This window comes from Manis pentadactyla, chromosome 8 (genome assembly GCF_030020395.1).
Source record: "Manis pentadactyla isolate mManPen7 chromosome 8, mManPen7.hap1, whole genome shotgun sequence".
Taxonomy (NCBI): Eukaryota; Metazoa; Chordata; class Mammalia; order Pholidota; family Manidae; genus Manis; species Manis pentadactyla.
The window spans coordinates 8,601,298-8,620,261 of NC_080026.1; the positions used below are offsets into that span (position 1 = coordinate 8,601,298).

At 36.6% G+C, this 18,964-nt stretch overlaps 1 protein-coding gene across 4 annotated transcripts in view; it reads right to left on the reverse strand.

Moving 5' to 3' along the window:
• Positions 1-18,964, reverse strand: part of SCN2A (sodium voltage-gated channel alpha subunit 2) — a 132,348-nt gene that overhangs the window by 87,218 nt on the left and 26,166 nt on the right. The window contains exon 1 of one of the 4 annotated variants that reach the window (XM_057505473.1): positions 1,213-1,466. The exons of 2 other annotated variants lie outside the window; for them this stretch is intronic. The gene's annotated coding sequence lies outside the window, so the exon portion shown is untranslated. Of the gene's footprint in view, positions 1-104; positions 191-1,212; positions 1,467-18,964 lie in introns of those variants that run through there. One more of the 4 variants, XM_057505474.1, reaches the window with a different exon arrangement.

An 18,964-nucleotide genomic window follows, 5' to 3' on the forward strand; every position in this document is an offset into this window, starting at 1 on the left:
AACCCGGGCTGTGCGAGGATCTCTCATGCATCTCTCCATTTTTTTCCCTGTGTTCCCTTTGGCCTACTTTTCCACCTTTAAGAGCTTATTCAAAATCAACGCACCTGGTAAAGAGCTCTGGAAATCCTGAAATACCAGGCTATGGAAACACAGGTAGATACTGCTGGAAAGCAAGGGAGTGGGAAGGAGAAGGGGATGCCTGACTATTTGGAACTGCTCAGAAGCTGCACAGGAAGGGATCTAGCTCCTGCCAAACCGGGCAGGAAGTCACCCACGTCAGAGGTCTGGAGCTTGGACCCCCTGGCTTAGCAACCTGCTGCTAGCTAGGGTAATTGCTTCTTAAATTAACAGATTGGCAGTACCTTGGGAAATGCTGTAGAGAGAGCCCATTTTCTCACATAGTGCCCATTTCAGAAAAAGCTACATAGCAGATTTGGACTTGAATAAGATAGTAAGTGTAAGACAGTTTTTATCTTTTAAGCAAACTACCATTATGTTGGTCTCTGCAATAACACAAATGGAGTTTTACTGTATTCTGATCACATTTTACTGGACTAAGACATGTAACTCAACAGAGCACACCAACTGTTCCATATGTTACCCATGAACCAGGACAGGAACTTCAAAGCTTTTTGAAATAGTCCAACCAAAATCTTGACTCCTGAATGCCATATAGATACAATCGTTTATCTATTTTCCCTTTTTTAAAAATATCAATCCATTTTAACCCCCACTCTACAAGAATACGAATTGCCATTTAATCATATGAAGTTCATTTTCTAAGAGCAAAATGCATTAACAGCCACATCATTTCTGAAGCATATGCCAGATCAAACAGGGAAATCGAAAATAGCCTAAGCTACTGTATCGTTTCTACCTTCTTTTCTTTCCTTTTTGAGTAGATTAGGACCCTAAAGCTACCAGCTAGCTAACTGCCCTCTCAGTACCACAGTGACTCCAAAACATCCCTCATTTACCTCACCCATCCCCAGAGACCCTTGTGCCTAGCGACAGGCATAAGCAAGAAGGTTGCACACTGCAGGGAGGGAACTGCCGTGCCTGGATGCTCTAACAGAAGAGACATGCCTAAACATGCAGCCAGCAGCTTCGGAATGGAAGTGGTCCTCTGCAGACTCCCCCAAGGATTCTACTGTAAAGGTAGAGAAGCATCACAGAGAGAGAATAAGCATAATAAGAATAGTAAAACATTACCCCTGCAGAATCTTTTACACTCAGAGTTTGGGATTGATAAGCTGGCACCAAGAAGACTGCAGCTAAAATTCCATCATGCTTTTTTCCCTTTTTTTCATTTTTTTTTTTTTAAATTCTCCTTCAAAGACCACACCTAACTTCCTGTAAAAGGATTCTGGTAACTGAAGTAAGAACAGGCATTTCCTGTGTGGGGACTACAAAATGGCATGATTTTGACCACCACTAGGGGGCGGGGAACTGTGACGAGAAACCCCTCACAGGCACTCAGACGTGTTTCAAGCAGCCCAACGCTTTAGTATGGAGCTCTGATCTACAGGCTTTCCTTAGAACAAAACCTAAAGATGCTGCTGATGTCAATTATTAATTTTGTTGTCAGATTAAGTTTATGTTCCTGTTTTTTATTTGCTAACCCCGAAGTCCTTCAATTAATACAAATAATTCAAAAGAAAGTAAACAATGAAGGATTAAAAAATCAAAACTCGTGAAACAGCAATTGTATTAATGGAAGTCTTACATACAGTGGGATTTAACATTCGCCTCAGCCCCAGAGTATCTGAAATGCAATAAGGTGCTTTGCTAATTCATAAAGAGATGGCCTTTGTGCTATACAAGTTAACCTGCTCTAGAAATAAAATCAACCTGATGAGACACCTATCTCATTTTATCTCTGAGTGAAGTGACTGAAAAGCAACCAGAAGAACACAGAAAAGGTAGTGGGATCCAAAAAAGATTTGATGGTGTACTATGTGCCTGACCCTGGCTGGGCTAAGATGTCTGTATGTCCTGAATGACTTCATCCTCTTCAGAACCCTGTCAATAAACACTTTTCATAGTCTTTATTTGAATACTGAAGAAAGGAAGTGCACCAAGGTTAGAAAAAGTCACCTAAGCTCATACAGGCAGGATTCAGACTCAAAGACTGATATTAAAAAATCTGTGAAACTTATTCAGTCATAAAAAGAAATACCTAATCATGCAACTAAATTCTAAAATTAAGATTAAATAAAAATCAGGCAATGGCACCAATTATAACCAGAAAGCCATAATTATTAAATCAATATGTTTTGCATATTTTCCAGCTTCACCAATTCCATTAGAAAAATGTACTTGTTGGAAATGAGCAAGAAGAATATATAGGCAAAAAGAATTTTTTAGTCACCCTAACAAATCTCTTTTGGTTACAAGAAATAAAGGAATGCCTCAAACTGGCTGAGGAGAAAGGAAGGAAAGAAGGATGGAAGGAAAGAAGGAAGGAAGGAAGGAAGCAAGGAAAGAGGATGGGGATTCAAATGGCCAAGTTTATTGTCTAGGGCTAGCTTTAGGCACAGGATGGTTGAGAAAGTCAGCTAATGTTACCAGCACCAAGTCATGCTGCATCCTTCGGCTCTGACTTCCATGGTGATAGCTCTTCTACAGATTAATCCCTTCTTGTAGAAAGTTGCTCTCATAGGTTCAGCCTCCCAACCTCCAAGACTTAAATCCATTAGGAACAAGGACCCAGAAAAACTCTCATTGGCTCAGGTTGGGTCATGTGACCATCCCAGAAGTAATCATTCATTCTGTCCGGAGTAATGCTGGGTTTTGTGCTTTGAACGATCTTCCCTAAACCAAATGCCCCACCCTTGGAAATGGGAGAAAATCTCACGTGAAACCTGTGGACAGCCAGGGTTGTGGAGGTGGTATGAAACATTCCTCAAAAGTAGAGTTGGGGTACTATTACTGGATTAAAGGGGGACTGATGGTCAACAAAAACAAACAAGTGTGTACTTTGGTCACAAACTGGTCATATTTGCAGTGCTTCAATACTTAAAGAGTAACATTATGAATGTATTTATATATTATAAAAGATATATATATATATAAAAGATTTTTTGTACAATATAGATTTGATTTGAGATAAGAATCACAGTCTCTTGTTTCTGATTTCCCAGGATGTTTTCAGAAGCCACACACAGTAGCTGTTCATTTGTTCTGACTCTCATCAGCAGCATACTGACATGAGATGGCTAAATGATACGTTACATGAAGTTTTTAAACATCATTCAGTTGTATTACTTTTCAGACAGAAGATTTTGCATTGCAACTTAAGGCTGACACTCTATGTGGAAGACCCATTAATCATAGAAAAGGCAGACAATGTTATTTAGAGAAAGGAACAAATATTACACGTTGGATTTCTAAATTCTGATGACATTTCTATATTTCTCTTTCAATGCCTTTTTTCTTTTAACTTTCTCATAAAAGAGGAACATAAATTTTTCTACATTAAAATATAAAAGAAAAATTAAGCCATGTTATTTACACATGATGACATCTATGAAAAAATAGTATTAGTTATATGAAAGACTGGGTCATAAGAAAATAAATATATATAGTAATAAATAGTATATGACTCGATTTCTTTCCACAAAGATCCACATTTGTAATATTAAGTACTCTAAAGTTAAATTTATGCTAAGAAAATTGTTGGCTTATTAAATCCCATATATAAGGAATAATTATCTAATAGTTTATATTATAACTAATGATTGTGGATAAGTGCTCAAAAACTTAGAAGATTTTGCATTCAAGAGTTAGAAAAGCTGAGGAAGACTAAGGAATGCCTTTTCCTGAAAGTGATCTTCTAATTCTATTTTATAATTGTGATTTTTAGTTTTCTTTAATTCATCAGAATAATGATGGAAACATAAACCATAAAAAGATTTGCTAAATGTTATCTGAAGATTATTTTCCAATTTTTGAGTTTCCTTTACAGGTTTGAGTCTATTTTCTCATGAAATTTTTGTCACTCACTGTGTTTTTGCATGTCTTTCTCTTTTTAGCCTTGATCTATTAGCTCATTTCTGTAACTAACAATTTCCATAAGAGGGAGAATGTTCTGAACAACCAGACTTACTTGCTTTTCCACTATAGATTAGGAACAGGGCATAATAGAAAATGAAAGACATAGGCTCAGTATGTACTGTTCAGGTAAACTTACATTTTTCTGTAAATGTTAGGTTTAGTACCAATATGAAAGAAAACTATTTTCAGTATTTTATATTCACATTATATTTGCTGAATAATATTCTTTATAAAAGCAGAGGCATTCATTCAATATTAAATTTCTGAACACACTTTGATTTTCTTTAACAGAAATGCACACCAAGGTTATGATGATCCCTGGGAAATATTCAATTTTGATATACTGATAATGACTTTACATCCAACTTTCTTGGGAAAAAATCAATGATATATAATGCGATATGACTATATGTTTATATAAACATTATTTTATTGAAGGTAGATGGGGAACAAATTTATACATCCTTTCTTAATCTTCAGATGTGTTAAATGCATGTTAGTAGACATCCATGAACTGCTTTAACTCTTCCTGAATGACTTACAACTGGAAGGCCACCTCTAATCTGATTACATATGAGTTTGTTTTTGATGGATAGATTATGCTAGAATCATAGAATTCCATTTCTCTATCTTAATAGTTAGGTAAGGAATAACATTTCCTAATATATGGCCATTCCCTGAAAGTGAGACATTTCCATTTGTTCCACATTATTTTGGAACAATATTTCCAGCTCAGATTTCTTTATTCTTCATTCTTTCTGTTATAATGAGAACTTCTACCTAAAATTTTCCCTCAGTCCTGACCCACTCTTTTTTTTTAATTGAAGCATTGTTGATATACAAACTTGTATTGGTTTCAAGTATACAACACAGTGGTTCAACAGTTACCTGTATTATTAAATCCTCACCCCAACTAGTGCAGTTACTATCTGTCAACATAGGAAGATGTTACAGATCATTGGGTATATTTTTCATGCTGTACTACCATCTCTATGACCAACTTATATTATGATTGAGAATTTTTCCCACCCATCCTCTTATGGGGGCTAGATAAAAGCAGCCTTAAACTCCTCAGTGGGGTAGTAGATCTGAATGTGTGGGCATCTTCCCCAGGAGAGAATAAACAGCAGAGCCAGGAGCAGAAGGTCTTTGGAATGAATAACAATGCTCAAAAAATAGCTACATTCCAAAGTGTCCTAGATACAAAATTTGGGCGTGTTTGTGTGCATGTGTGTGTCTGAGACACAGAACTAGAGATGAGAGAATGAGAGCATAATAGACCATAGATTTGTTTCTTCATGTCATATTTACACAACCTGAATTCTAGTACTCTGTTGAGTTCTTGGTATTGGTCATCTCTAATCTCCAAACTGTTTTGTGAAGAAAGTAGTGGTCTTGTCATTTTTCTAATGTGGTGGTCGTCTAGACTTATGAACGCTGTGAAAGTTGCCATTGCCACACACAGACAGCATTTAAACTCACGTATGTGTCTGATTTCAAATTCCAAATATACTTCATTTTCCCATTTTCCCTCAGAAGTGAGAAATGTACCACTGATACACAAGTTGAGAAGGATAATGTGAAATACATCTGATTTTTTATATCACTGGATCCCCATCCATACAAAAGATACTGGTAGAATACCATAGGCCCACTGCTATTACCCACCAGGAATCGCTTAATTTCTCTTTGTAATCTTGCTGTGGTGGGGTGAGCCTGACTTCTTCTGGAATAAGACAAACTCTCTGGACCTCTATTTTCTCAGCAGTAGAAATAAAGGCTCATTGTGAGTTTTATGAAACAAATTTATAGGAAAAAGTTAAACACTATGATTAGGACATAATAGATGCTTAATAAATGCTGGTTTCTTTTCCATTTTTCAGAGACACCTTAGTGATGCTTATCATGTCTACCTCTCACTAAAGTTACTTATGTAAAGTCTATCATCCCTGCTATCTCATCTTCCTCACCTTACCCCATCTTTCTTGTGTTTTCCACACTGTCCAGCATTACCCCTCATTTAAGATACACTGTCTAGTAAACTGCCAATGAATGAACTGCTCCAAACCTGTATTTATTCAGGAGCTTTTTTATTCTTCAGCAGACTAATTCTAGGTTTCTGATTTTTTTTCTGTTTCAGTTATACAGAATTTTATAAGTGACTGTACCATTAAAGTTTGAGCTTTCATAACCTTTCCTAATATGTGCATTTAGCCTAAACTCAGACTCCTCTCTTCACTGCCATCACACATGCACATACATTTACATATGCTTGTTACTGCCTTTGCCCAAAAAGTTCATCATTCACGTATTTGCCCTTCCTGATCTTATCAGTTCTTCAGGTACAATCAGTCTGGAAAACTTTCTTTAAGGAATCTCTCATTCTCTGGATTTCCATTATACTTAAAGTAGAAAAATACCGCAATATTATTACTACTATGATATTATTCTACTGTATGCAGAAGGAAATATTACATCCTTCTACATACATTTTTCTTTGCTTTAATATGTTGCCAAAACTATTCTAAGTCAGTTTTAATGAAACTATAACCTTGCATCTGGTGCACCCAAGAATCTTCACCCATTCCCCATCACCTTCGTATAAATTCCTTTCCCTGGAATTTAAAGGATGATCCAAATTTTCTCTCCAGTCTAATCTCCTGCCAACCCCTGCCAGTACCTTATGATAAAGAAGAAGGAACTTGGTGCAAGTTTTCATAAATTTGCACCCTGATCTCTGTGTTTCTACATCTAAGCTGTTGCTTCTGCTATTTTTCTGAGCTGAAATTCACTGTATCACCAACTCAGCCTAACAAAACAATAGCCGTCTTGAATCCCAGATACTACATTTTCCATGAGTACTTCCACACCTTTCCAGCTGGGTCTGTCCCTTCACTTTTTCACACTCTAAATAGCACTTGTTTTTCACACATTATTTGTCATATTTATGTAACTGCCCTGAGGTAAGACTCTGATGTACTCCTCTTTGTAACTCTTTAAGTACATAAAGCAGTCTTTTGCATTAAGTAGATATTCAATTAAAGAGGCAAATAACAAAATTTCAAAGAGATACAATATTAAGCAAGCTGTCATGCTGAAGGGGATCTGAAGGTGCAACAGGCTTTTGTGACTCTAGAGGACAGATCTAAGACAAATATGGATATTACAGGAAGAAAATTTTTGATTCAATATAAATAAAAATATTCAAATTCTTAGACCTGCATAAAACAAAATGACTATTCTTTCTCTTTTACTGAAGTATTGTTGATACAAAATGACTATTCTTTAATAAGGAATAATTCTCAATTACCAGAGGTAATCAAGTATATACTTTAGAAAGGATGCTTTTTGGGCAAAAAACTGGAAGATACAACTGCAAAAATATTTCCAACCTTCAGATTTTCTGATTGCCTAAAATAAAAATAGAGCTTCAAATTATCTTTTACCAAAGTAAGCAAAATGAAGACTGAATTCAATTTATTATTAACGTTTTTTACATAAATTCTGGATTACAGATAACTCAAAATCCAGAAGATGCTTATGGAACATACTGTATCTCCCTGATTAGTGGCTGTGAGCCCCAGAAGGGCAGGAGCTTGTCTGGGCTTGCTGACCGCCTACCTCCCAGTCTCCAGTGCTTATTGTGTATCATGTGATTTCTCCATAAAAATGTGGTACTGAAATAAAAGTGAGACTTAATTTGCATTTGCATAACCAAGTCAACAGAGGTCAAAGAACTACACTCACCATGGTGAGCATTTCGTAATGTATGTAATTATCGAATCGCTATGTTGTACACCTGAAACATAATATTATATGTCAACTATACTTCAATTAATAATTTAAAAACAGTAAAACAGATGTCACAGAGAAGACAGAGTAAAATGGGGTCTTACCAATAAAATCTAACTTAAAAAAAAAAAACGAACTTCTGCATCTTGGACTGCAATGTGAAAACACTGAAGAGCCGACAGTGTGAAGTTCTTCTTCCCTCTCTTTAGGGTCAAGAATGAATCTATTTGTTCACATTGTAAACAACATATTTTCAGCAAATATATAAAAACGTGTCTGGATACACGTTTTCTTTTTTAATTTAGTTACCTTGGAGGTTGAGGCCCTTGACCCAAGACTGGTATAACTCTAAAGCAATTTGGAGGGCCTTCTCTTGGAGTTGCCACTTACCTTTTTAGGGAGCTAATTTGCAGTTTTTTTTTTTTCTACCCAAATGTTTTTGGCACTCAGTTTGTAGCTACACCTGATTTTTGCAACATCATTCATTTTGAGGGGCTCTTTTTTGCTGTGCTGTTTTTTGGTTGGTACCATGTTTCTGGGGGGGAAGAAGGAAGTAATTTTGCTACTAGCCACACGGAACTAGTTTGACTGCTACTTTCTAACTGGGCTTCTCTGGGCGAAGGACTTAGAGTATAGTGAGGATTAAATTAAAGAAGACAATGCAAAATATCCAGTACACATGGCAGATCCTACTTACCTGATTTTTTTCCTATACCCTTCAGGCTCTTACACATAGCACTGTACTGAGCATAATGAATAAGAACAAATAGAAAGCTAGAAGCCTTAATCTTTCAGAATTTACAATGCAGTTTATCATTTAACAACAAAAAATTTAAGTTCTAACTAAGAGCCAGTTCTCTTCCAGATGCTCAGAATATAGTTAACTAACCAAACAGATAAAAGGACGCAAAACTCTGCCCTTCTGAAGCTTACATTCTATTGATCCCAGGTGATACAGACTATGTACATGTAAGTTAAATATAGAATATAGCAGGAAAAAGATCATGCAGCACAGAGAAAAAATGAGTCAGAGGTGAGGGAGGAGAGCGGGGTGCTGCAGATCTAAAAGGGTGCTCAGGGAAAGTCTTGCTGAGGAATGACAAAGTAAAAGCCTCCGAAGGCCCCAAGGAAGCCGGCCAAGTCAACACCCTTCCGGGGTGATGGGGTTCTGAGCAAAGCAAATGCACAAGAAGAGTGACAGAAAGGTGTTCACATTCGGAAAGGCCTAGAGAGAGTAAATAATGTGGAAAGAAGAAAAGGACCACACCAGGCAGTAACATAGCAACAGGAAGAAGCAAGTAGAGCAGGTAGCAGGGACAGTGAGTACGAGGGCAGATCCTGCCAACCGCAGTTAGGCTGCCATCTGGTTTCCCAGCAGTTTCACCGGTGACACCAGGGCCATAAATGTCAAGATCAGAGCCCAAGCCAGACCCTGAGAGGAAACAGAAATAAAGAAAATTTCATAGCAGAATTAAAGGAAAGCTCAGTGCCGCTCATGGCCTGCGCCTGACTGCACGGGGGATGGCGGAGCAGGGTATCCACACTGGCTGCGCAGAAAAGCCGAAACCTGGATGGCTATCTGCAGGGCGGACCCAAAGTCAGCCTATGGCTATGGAGAGAACAGCAGCCACCTAAGCAGCTAGAAACTGCTCGACGTCAGAGAAGCAGAGCAAAACATGGCCTGTTTTTAGTGCCTAGAAATATTGGTTGAAATTTTAAAAGCTTAGGAAAGAGATCATCTTTATGACCATGAGGCAGTTTTTTAAATAGACAATAGCACCAGTTAAGAGATATAGCTATAAAACAGACATCACTATAAACCTTTTTGTTTTTACATTTGGAAAGTGTGTAGGTAATACCTTTGTCTTTTCAATGTGTAGACAGCTACCTTCTCTAGCAATTCCCTTACTTCTAGTCACTCCTGATATACTTCAGAGAACCAGGGCATGGCTACTGTTCCTCAGTTCACTTTATCTCTTGACCCTGAGGGCTTTTTCCTTTTTTTTCTTTTCTTTTTTCTCCCCCTTCTTTCTCTCTAGGACAAGGATAATTCCTGTCCTGGTCATATCCAAAAGGTTGCTGTTGGAATGAATTCCGATCCTTTGAAGTAAACATTTTTTTGAACAGCAAAACATTATAGCATTGCTTATTCATTTTCTTCTTTTCCTTAATATTATTAAAATACCAGTTTTTGCCTGTAGGAATGAATGGAGAAAGGGTATTTTAAATGAAAAGAAGTGATCTCTCACATTATATGTTTAAAAGTTTCCCTATGTAATTGTGTATGTGAATTATAAAAATATGGTTAGAACTAAGATGTTACATTTTGAACCGATCTCTATGTACATAGACATAGAAGCCCATGTATGTCAGATCATGTGATCCCCACCGCATCCTACTGCTTTGCCAGTTTCACCCACAAAGGAGAGCAGGAGAAACATCCGGCTTGATAAGGGAAAAGGGCAAAGACTCAGGAAAACATACCACGGCCTCCCAGTAAAGTGACCGTTTGCCTTATACCTATTAATTTCCAGGCTCATACTCATAAATGACATTTCCTACTTATTTTTCTCACTTCCAGCCAAACAAAACATACTGAAATCATTAAAAGCAAGAACTGATTTGTAAAAGCAGCCTCATCACTTGAAAATTATCAAAGGGCAAGAAATGACTCACACATTTTTTGAAAAGTTCGAATCATGATCACAAATTGCAAACTGAATTATCTTCCGGTTTTTCATTAAAGACGCAGAAAAAGAGAAAGCGAGGGAAGGAAGGAGGGAGGGCGAGGGAAGGGAAGGGCAGAGAAGAGAACGCTTCGAGTTACATAAAGATAATATTCATCTGAATACAAGAATCTGTAAACTAGAAGGTATGACTTAGATTCAGAACCACACCCCTACTGTTCTTCGGGGCCCTGAGCCAAGTTTGTCCCTGTGCTGACACCGTGACCAGCGCTAATTAAAATCGCAGGTTTTGTATTTAGAAGGAGGCCCCCCAATAGATGTTTTAGTCAGTCTACTTATGTTATTTAAGGACTGAACTAAAATCAGAGACAGATGGTTTAGTCTCAGATCTCAGAACAGAGATTTCACAACTTTCCTTGGTTTTGTATTCAACTCTTTAATCATTGTCTAATTTATTTAGTTATAATCTCTGTCAGTATTAACATCATGCAGACTATTTTTACTAGTACATCACTGGATGGAATGGAAGCACTATACCCACCCCATATGAGATTTATCAGGGAAAAATAATTGGCAAAATATTTGTTTAGCCTTCTGTTTACTGACATTGAAAGGATATTTACTTATTAGTTTATCTAATATCCAGTGACTTCATTATGACAAGTGCTGCCTGGTGGTGGACATGATCCCTGTGATTCTCAGCCTTTTGTCTGCTTCTCCGCCCATCCCCTTCCTCAAGTCTTCTGAAGAGAACGAAATGTTAATTGGATTAATCAGTTCCGGAGACAACAGAATGATTAAAAGTCATGAACACACAGACTTTTAATGTGTTGTATTCTAATTCTCATTCAGGACAGAAAGAACATTTTCTAATTTTCTTTTTGATTACTTTTCTGATCCATGGGTTGATTTAGATGTGTGTTGCTTAATTGCCCCCAAATGGGCTTTTTACAGATACCTTATTGTGGGTAGTTTCTGATTTAATTCCACTGTAGTCAAATACTCTGAAATGAAATGAGAGACTTATTTCATGGCCCAGCATATTGGTCTTTGGTGAATGTTCCCCATGTAATTGAAAAGAATGTTTATTCGGAAGTTGGGTATGATAATCCATAAATGTGAATTAGGTCCTCATGTTTGATAATTAATAGTATTTTCCAAGTCTTCTACATCCTCACTAGTCTTTTCTATTTCTTCTATCAACTACTGAGAGAAGAATGTTAATATCTCTAACAATTGTGCATTCATCTATTTCTCATTTCAGTTCTGTCAATTTTTTCTTCTATTTTGAAACTCAGGATTTTTTCATGCATATTTAAGATTGTTATGTTTTGTTAAAAGTCAGCCTTTTTATCTGTATCAAATGACCATTTCTATCTGTGTTAACATTCCTTACCTTGAAGTCTATGTGATATTAATATAGCTTATCAGCTTTCTTCTGCTTAGTGTTTATACGCTATATCTTTTGCTAGTCTTTTGCTTTGAAACCTGTCTGTATTAGTATACTTAAGATGTGTCTCTTGAAAACAACACATCATTGGATTTTATTTATTACTGAAATATCATTGATATATTCCATCTTATATTGGTTTTAAGTATATAACACAGTGGTTCAACAGTAACCCATATTATTAAATATCCTCACCCCCACTACTATGGTTACTATCTCCCTGATTCAAAAAGATGTATGCATGCCTATGTTTATTGCTACATTATTTATGGATGATAACCAAGATATGGAAGCAAATTGATAAAGAAGATATGGTACATATACACTATGGAATGTTATTCAGCCATAAAAAAGAAAGAAATCCTGCCATTTGCAATAACATGGATGGATCTAGAGGATATTATGCTAAGTGAAATAAATCAGGCTGAAAAAGAAAACTACCATATGATTTGACTTATTTGTGGAATGTAAAAACAAAACAGTACAACATCAACAATAGAGCAATAGGCATCACTGGATCTTGCTTTTTATTCAGTCTGTTGACAATCTTGAGAGAAGTGATAATATATACCTGCAAAAAGACCTGCAAGAATGTTCATGGCATAACAGTTATAACCCAGAAACAACTCAGTGTTTACCAATGCGTGAATGAAAAATAAAGATATTTTTATCCAGTAGAGTATAACTCAACAGCAGAATGTTAGAATTACTTACACATGCAAGAAAATGGTTAAATTTTTTAAAAAATTGTGTGAAAGGAGCCAAGGAAAAATCAGAACATACTTTATGGTTTTGTTTATGTGAAGTTTTTGAGCAGGCAAAACTAAGCTTTGGTGATAGAAATCAGAAGAGTGGTTGTCTCTGCAGGCAGTGGGGATTGACTGGGAAAGGGCACTTGGCAGATAGAGAGGTTCTACATCTTGATTTGGGTGGTGGTTCCAAGGAAAATGTGTTTGTCAAAACTCAAACTAATACACATTTTATTTTATGCAAATTACACTTCAACTAAAGAAGATGGCATGAGCCCAAGCTCTGTTGACTTTCTTCTACTTCCTTTTTTCCAGTAAGTCTTGTATGACTGCCCCAAGACAAACCTGGTAAACTGAGACAAGCCGAGCATGTCTGCTCGCTCTCCTGCCAATCCTGCTCCACCTGATAGTGTTCCTATCGGAGTTCTTCGGTGCACTATCTCCGTGTGGCCAGGATGACAATGTGAGCTTTCCTGATACGGAGCTATACCTCAACGCTAGGTACAAGCCCAATTATGCCTCTAAGATAACTGGGACCTGGCTCCTTTTGGGTCTTTGAGCAAAATACCGTCATTATTCCCTGCACCCAAAGAATTCAAAACCTAACTAGGTAGTCAAAATAAACATGTGGAAACTTAAATAATAGTATTGAGTACACTAATGGTATATGAGAACAATGTACAGAAATAATAGAAGACATCTAACAAGGAGAAAATGAGTTCTTGTGGTAACAGTGACAAGTTTGAATAGATTTTTTTAAAAATTTACAAAATATTTTTATATATATTATTTTATTTATCACTTACAACAACCTTAGGAGGTAGATCAGGAAAGTATGAATAACTTCATCTGATAGATGAAGAAACTAAATTTTTAGTCAGCTTATGTCACTGGCCACAACAAATAAACATAAGATGCAAGATTGCAACTAATGTATTTTGAATCTCCCCCAAACAAGGCTATATTCTATATCCCTTTCTGGCCACTGAGGGCTGAAGTGATGAACTTCTTAGATTGATGGAACTTAGTCTGAGCTTTAAAGGATGGGCCAGATGTGGGGACAACTCCAAATCGAACAGAAATCACGAAGAAAGGCCCAGCCCCAAGCAGGGTCTGGTTCTAATCTACAAAAGAAAACAAGGCAGGTCAGGGAATTAGCAAGTGAAAGGTCATTTGGATTGGAGTGAAAATTCTTGCCTAGATCAACCTACAGATCTACAGGGACAGATGATGGAGGCCAGAGTGGAGAAGGGTCAAGTAGAATACAAAGGGTCAAGGGCAACTTGCTGAAGCTCTTAAGAAGGAAAGTGAGATATCAAGAAGAAAATTATACATTACAAAATATCTTAAATATTATAAAAATTAATATGAAAATACTAATACATATTTAAGATTACAGTTTTAGTACAGTACTGAAAGTGGATGAACAAATACTAAGTTATACAGAAATAAAGGAATTAGGAGAACTTGTTTAAGAAATTCATTGTTGAAGGGAGAAAAACAGACAGAACAGAACCAAAGTGTACATTTTCCAGTATAAAAGAGAACTGTGCTTGCTTGAAAGTGGAAAAGCAGAGTTCAAAATACAATTAAACATATGGAGAGAGTACTTGCTCAAGGGGACTTTCTCCTGGAAGATGAGGAAAGGACTGGGTCAAGAACAAAGAAGAGATCATTTAAGCTTTGACATCAAGAGGAATAACATTAAGTATGGGGAAAAGTCAGAGCAAGGGTACGAAAATACCTTTAAACTAAGATTAAGAACAGAGATCAAATTCACCTGATCACCTCAATCTTTTGAGAAAAGTCCTGTACCAGATATTGTTAAAAAACAAAGAGAAGAGTTGTGATTGGAAAATTTGGGAAAGAATAAGAAGGCCATTTGAATTACCACTGATGAAAAGTGGATTTTGTTGGTTGTTTGCAGAAGAAATAAGAAATTATAATTTAAAAAATACAGAAATTGTGGAGACTTGATTTTAATTAACATATATATTTAGGTAATAATTTACATATTATATGGTATCTCTCACTCTTAAATTAGCAATATTTTCCCACTTGAATAAAAGAAATTATGATGTTGTTATATGAGGTCAACTTTGGCTTGAAGCAGGAAACATTTTCTCTCTGAATACCCTAGAAATGTAACACAAGAGTGTATCATAACAACCAACATTTTTTTGTTAGTCAATAAAAGCTAATATTTGCTGAAATTTTACTAAGGCCAAGTACTGTAGTAAATGTTCTACATGTACATGGTATTATTTAATTCAATCTTCACAATAACCTGTGGGGTATGAGCAATTATTAACCCTGTTTTACACATGGAGGCCCAAACAGGTATATTTTTTGCCCAAGGACAGATTAGTAAGTAGAGAAGCCAGAATTTGGACTGGGACAACCTTCTTTCTGAAAACAAGTTCTTAACCACCATGTTTGCATGTGACTAAAATCATCTATGTAAACTGTAAAATGTTAGTCATGTCTCTATTTCCTGTTACAGTGTTAAGATTTCAAAATTTTATTTTAGGTCTACTATTAGCAGATCAGACTGTGACCACTGCCACCTCCCCAGGCTTTGTATCCAGTGGAACTTTATACTGGAGTATAAAGTACAGGGGACAGAGTAGCCTCATGTGCAACCTGGATATTATACTAAAGACATAGAGAATCCCTGGGGAATATTATTCAGAATAGTAGCACAATCAGGTTTATTTCTTAGATGTCACTTCGATGGCATGGAAGAGGTCAGGAGTGTGACCCCTTGATTTCTCCCTTTAGGAGATAAGATAAAAGGCTATTGTAAGACCAGACAAGAGACAATGAATGTCAGGAGGAGGCAGAAGCTATGAGATGAGAAGGAGATGATCTGAGCATTTCTGAGGTTGCTTCAGTATAATTTGAAGTTTACACATTGGTGGAGAAGTTGCTGCAGAAGCTGAAAATGACTACAAAGTTCCTGTGGGAGCATCTTAGGCACAGGTGGAATAAGGCTTCTCTGTCTTTCCCAGCCCTTCCTAATCTTCCCCTCCTGGGAAGTCTAATTCCGTGTGAAGACATCTTAAATGTTAGAAATGGCATAAAACTAAATGTGATTTATTCCCAGAGGAATTAACGTTTAAACAAAAGGGAATTAACAAGAAGCCTACATGTCAGAAACATGTACCAGCTGGGACGCAGAAGGAGATTGAGAAAGAGTGGGCTGTGCGTCACTTAAAAAAAAAAATTCGGAAAAAGTTTTGAACTAGCCAATACAATTAAGACAAATGTAAAGAAAGCCTAATATGGATATCACTTGCTCAGGCGATGTACGGTAAAGAATGTGAACCCTGTAATATTCAGCCAATGAGGAACTAGGGGAGGGACTCCCATGCTAAGGAATCAATAGCTTGTTGTAACTCATTGAGTTGCCTGCTCACCAGACACCCGACCTTGCAAGACTGCCATTAAAGTCTCGCTCTGCTGCTGTCTCCGTGTTCTATTGAGTTTGAACCAGTGAGAGCATTTCTCACACCAAATTCATGGAAGAAAACAGAATGAAAGTTGTATTAAAGAAAACGTATTCTGCCCTGAGATACTGGAGCAAGAGGAGACTAAAATCCGGGGTGCCAGTGAGGAATCATTTGCAGAAAGGAATCCAAGTCAGTAGGAGAATGAATTGTCTTGGGGGAGGGGCAGCGACAATGCATATTCTGTTTATTTCATAAAAGAAAAAGATATATATTCACTTTTTAAGAGTAGGTAAGTAGTTCCACAATTCACTGAAGTTCCTTTAACTATCATAGACTTTTTTTTCGATAATAAGGAGTAAAATTTCTATAACAAGGAGAAGGGGATTGAGGGGTATCTTTCAGAAAAGGGAGTTGGAAATTAGATTCATTATTAACTGAAATGAAATATAAAACAATATAGTAAAAATAAATGTAATAAAAAAACAAGAAAGTAATATTTATATATAAATATTGTTAGTCTGGCTGGATGTGGAAATAGTACTAAGATAGAATATCTTTATATTTTAAGCAATCATATAAAAAGGGAGTGGAATTTTCATTCAAAGTCAAGTTGAATTATAGCTTCACCAGAAACCAAAAAGGAAAAAGGAAAAACATACCAATATTTAAAAATACAGTAAAAGGCAGTTTCCTCTCTAAGGGATAGAGTGGAGGAACATGTTAAAAGAGTCCCATCATTATTAAAGATGTTCACGAAACAAACACACACAGAAGAGTAAAACATCCAGACCTTGGTATTTTATGAACCATCGTCTGTATCCTTTTAACATTTTCACGTAGGGTAGACATCTGGATAACACACTAGTATGCTTTAATACTTTGTATTGCAACTTTTTCTTCACTTCCAACATTTTTTCATTAATTATAAGTAAAAAAAAAAAAAAAGGCCACTCCATTTCACAGATAACCAAAGCACTCAAAGCCACCTTTCATTGTATAGGTTAAGCAGTAAATACCTAGATAAACAGTAATACTAACAGCAAATTACTATTTATTACAAGTCAAAACTTTAATGGAACTAAAAGATCACCCCTTTTCTCTTTTTCAGCCAACTAAACACATTTTACACCATATGCAGTGACTAAAGTGCTGGGACACTCTGAAACAGAAGTATGAAAGTATGAAAGGAGGTAACGGAACAACAGCAATATTCTGTTAGAGGTAATCTGGAGCAAAACAAAGGCCCCTGGGGGTATTCCCTGCGTCATTCTCACCTCACGGCTGTACCCCGACCTGATGTACTTCTGCATATCTTACTTCCCCAAGTAATATTAAATAAATAGGACAGAGAAAGTTAATAGGACAAAGCCAAGGAAAATATACTTAATAGCTCACTGGTTAGCTAGTCTATAACTTTTCTGTTTTTCTAGTAATCTAGAACTGGAGTGTTGAGCAATGTCTTGTCTTCTAAACAAAGAACTAACCTTATTCCTCCTTGCTTATTTACTCTATACACATTTTTAAACAGGTTTCTTTTACTTTAAAAATGATAAAATTGGAAGAACTCACACACTTCAACAACCAAAAAGCAAACAACCCTATTAAAAAATGGGGGGAGGGTATGAACAGACACTTCTCTAAAGAAGAAATTCGGATGGCCAACAGGTACATGAAAAGATGCTCCATGTCGCTAATTATTAGGGAAATGCAAATTAAAACCACAATGAGATATTGCCTCACACCAGTTAGGATGGCCAGCATCAAAAAGACTGAGAACAACAAATGCTGGTGATGATGTGGAGAAAGGGGAACCCTCCTGAACTGCTGGTGGGAATGTAAACTAGTTCAACCATTGTGGAAAGCAGTATGGCGGTTCTTCAAAAAACTAAAAATAGGAATATCATTTGACCTGGCAATTCCACTCCTAGGAATTTACTCAAAGAAAACAAGTTCTCAGATACAAAAAGACATATGCATCCCTATGTTTATCACAGCACTATTTACAACAGCCAAAATATGGAAGCAACCTACGTGTCCATCAGTAGATGAATGGATAAGAAAATGTGGTACATATACACAATGGAATATTACTCAGCCATAAGAAAGAAACAAATCCTACCATTTGCAACAACATGGATGGAGCTAGAGGGTATTATGCTCAGTGAAAATAAGTCAGGCAGAGAAAGAGAAGTACCAAATGATTTCCCTCATTTGTGGAGTATAACAATGAAGCAAAACTGAAGGAACAAACAAGCAGCAGACTCGCAAACTCCAAGAAGGGACTAGTGGTTACCAAAGGGGAGGGTTGGGGAAGGGCGGGTTGGGAGGGAGGAAGAAGGGGATGGAGGGGCATTATGATTAGTACACATGGTGTGAGGAGGATCACAGGGAAGACAGTGCAGCACAGAGAAGACAAGTAGTGAATCCGTGGCATCTTACTTCACTGATGGACAGTGACTGCAATGGGGTATCGGGGGGGGGGCTCGATAATATGGGTGAACGTACTAACCAAATTCTTTTTCATATGAAACCTTTGTAAGAATGTATATCAATGATACCTTAATTAAAAAATGATAAAATTAGAAGCCTAAAGAATTTAAGAGTATAGGTAGGTAGTGGAAATATGGGAACAGAGGTCTGTTTTTCTGCCTACTTCAGTTTTCTTTACCCTGGTAGTAATTTGTTATCTCCAAAAAAAAAGAAAATGCTATGAAATTTTTAAAAAGAAAGAGAGCAGAAGTTACATGAAGTGAAAATTATAAAAATGGAATTTTTTTA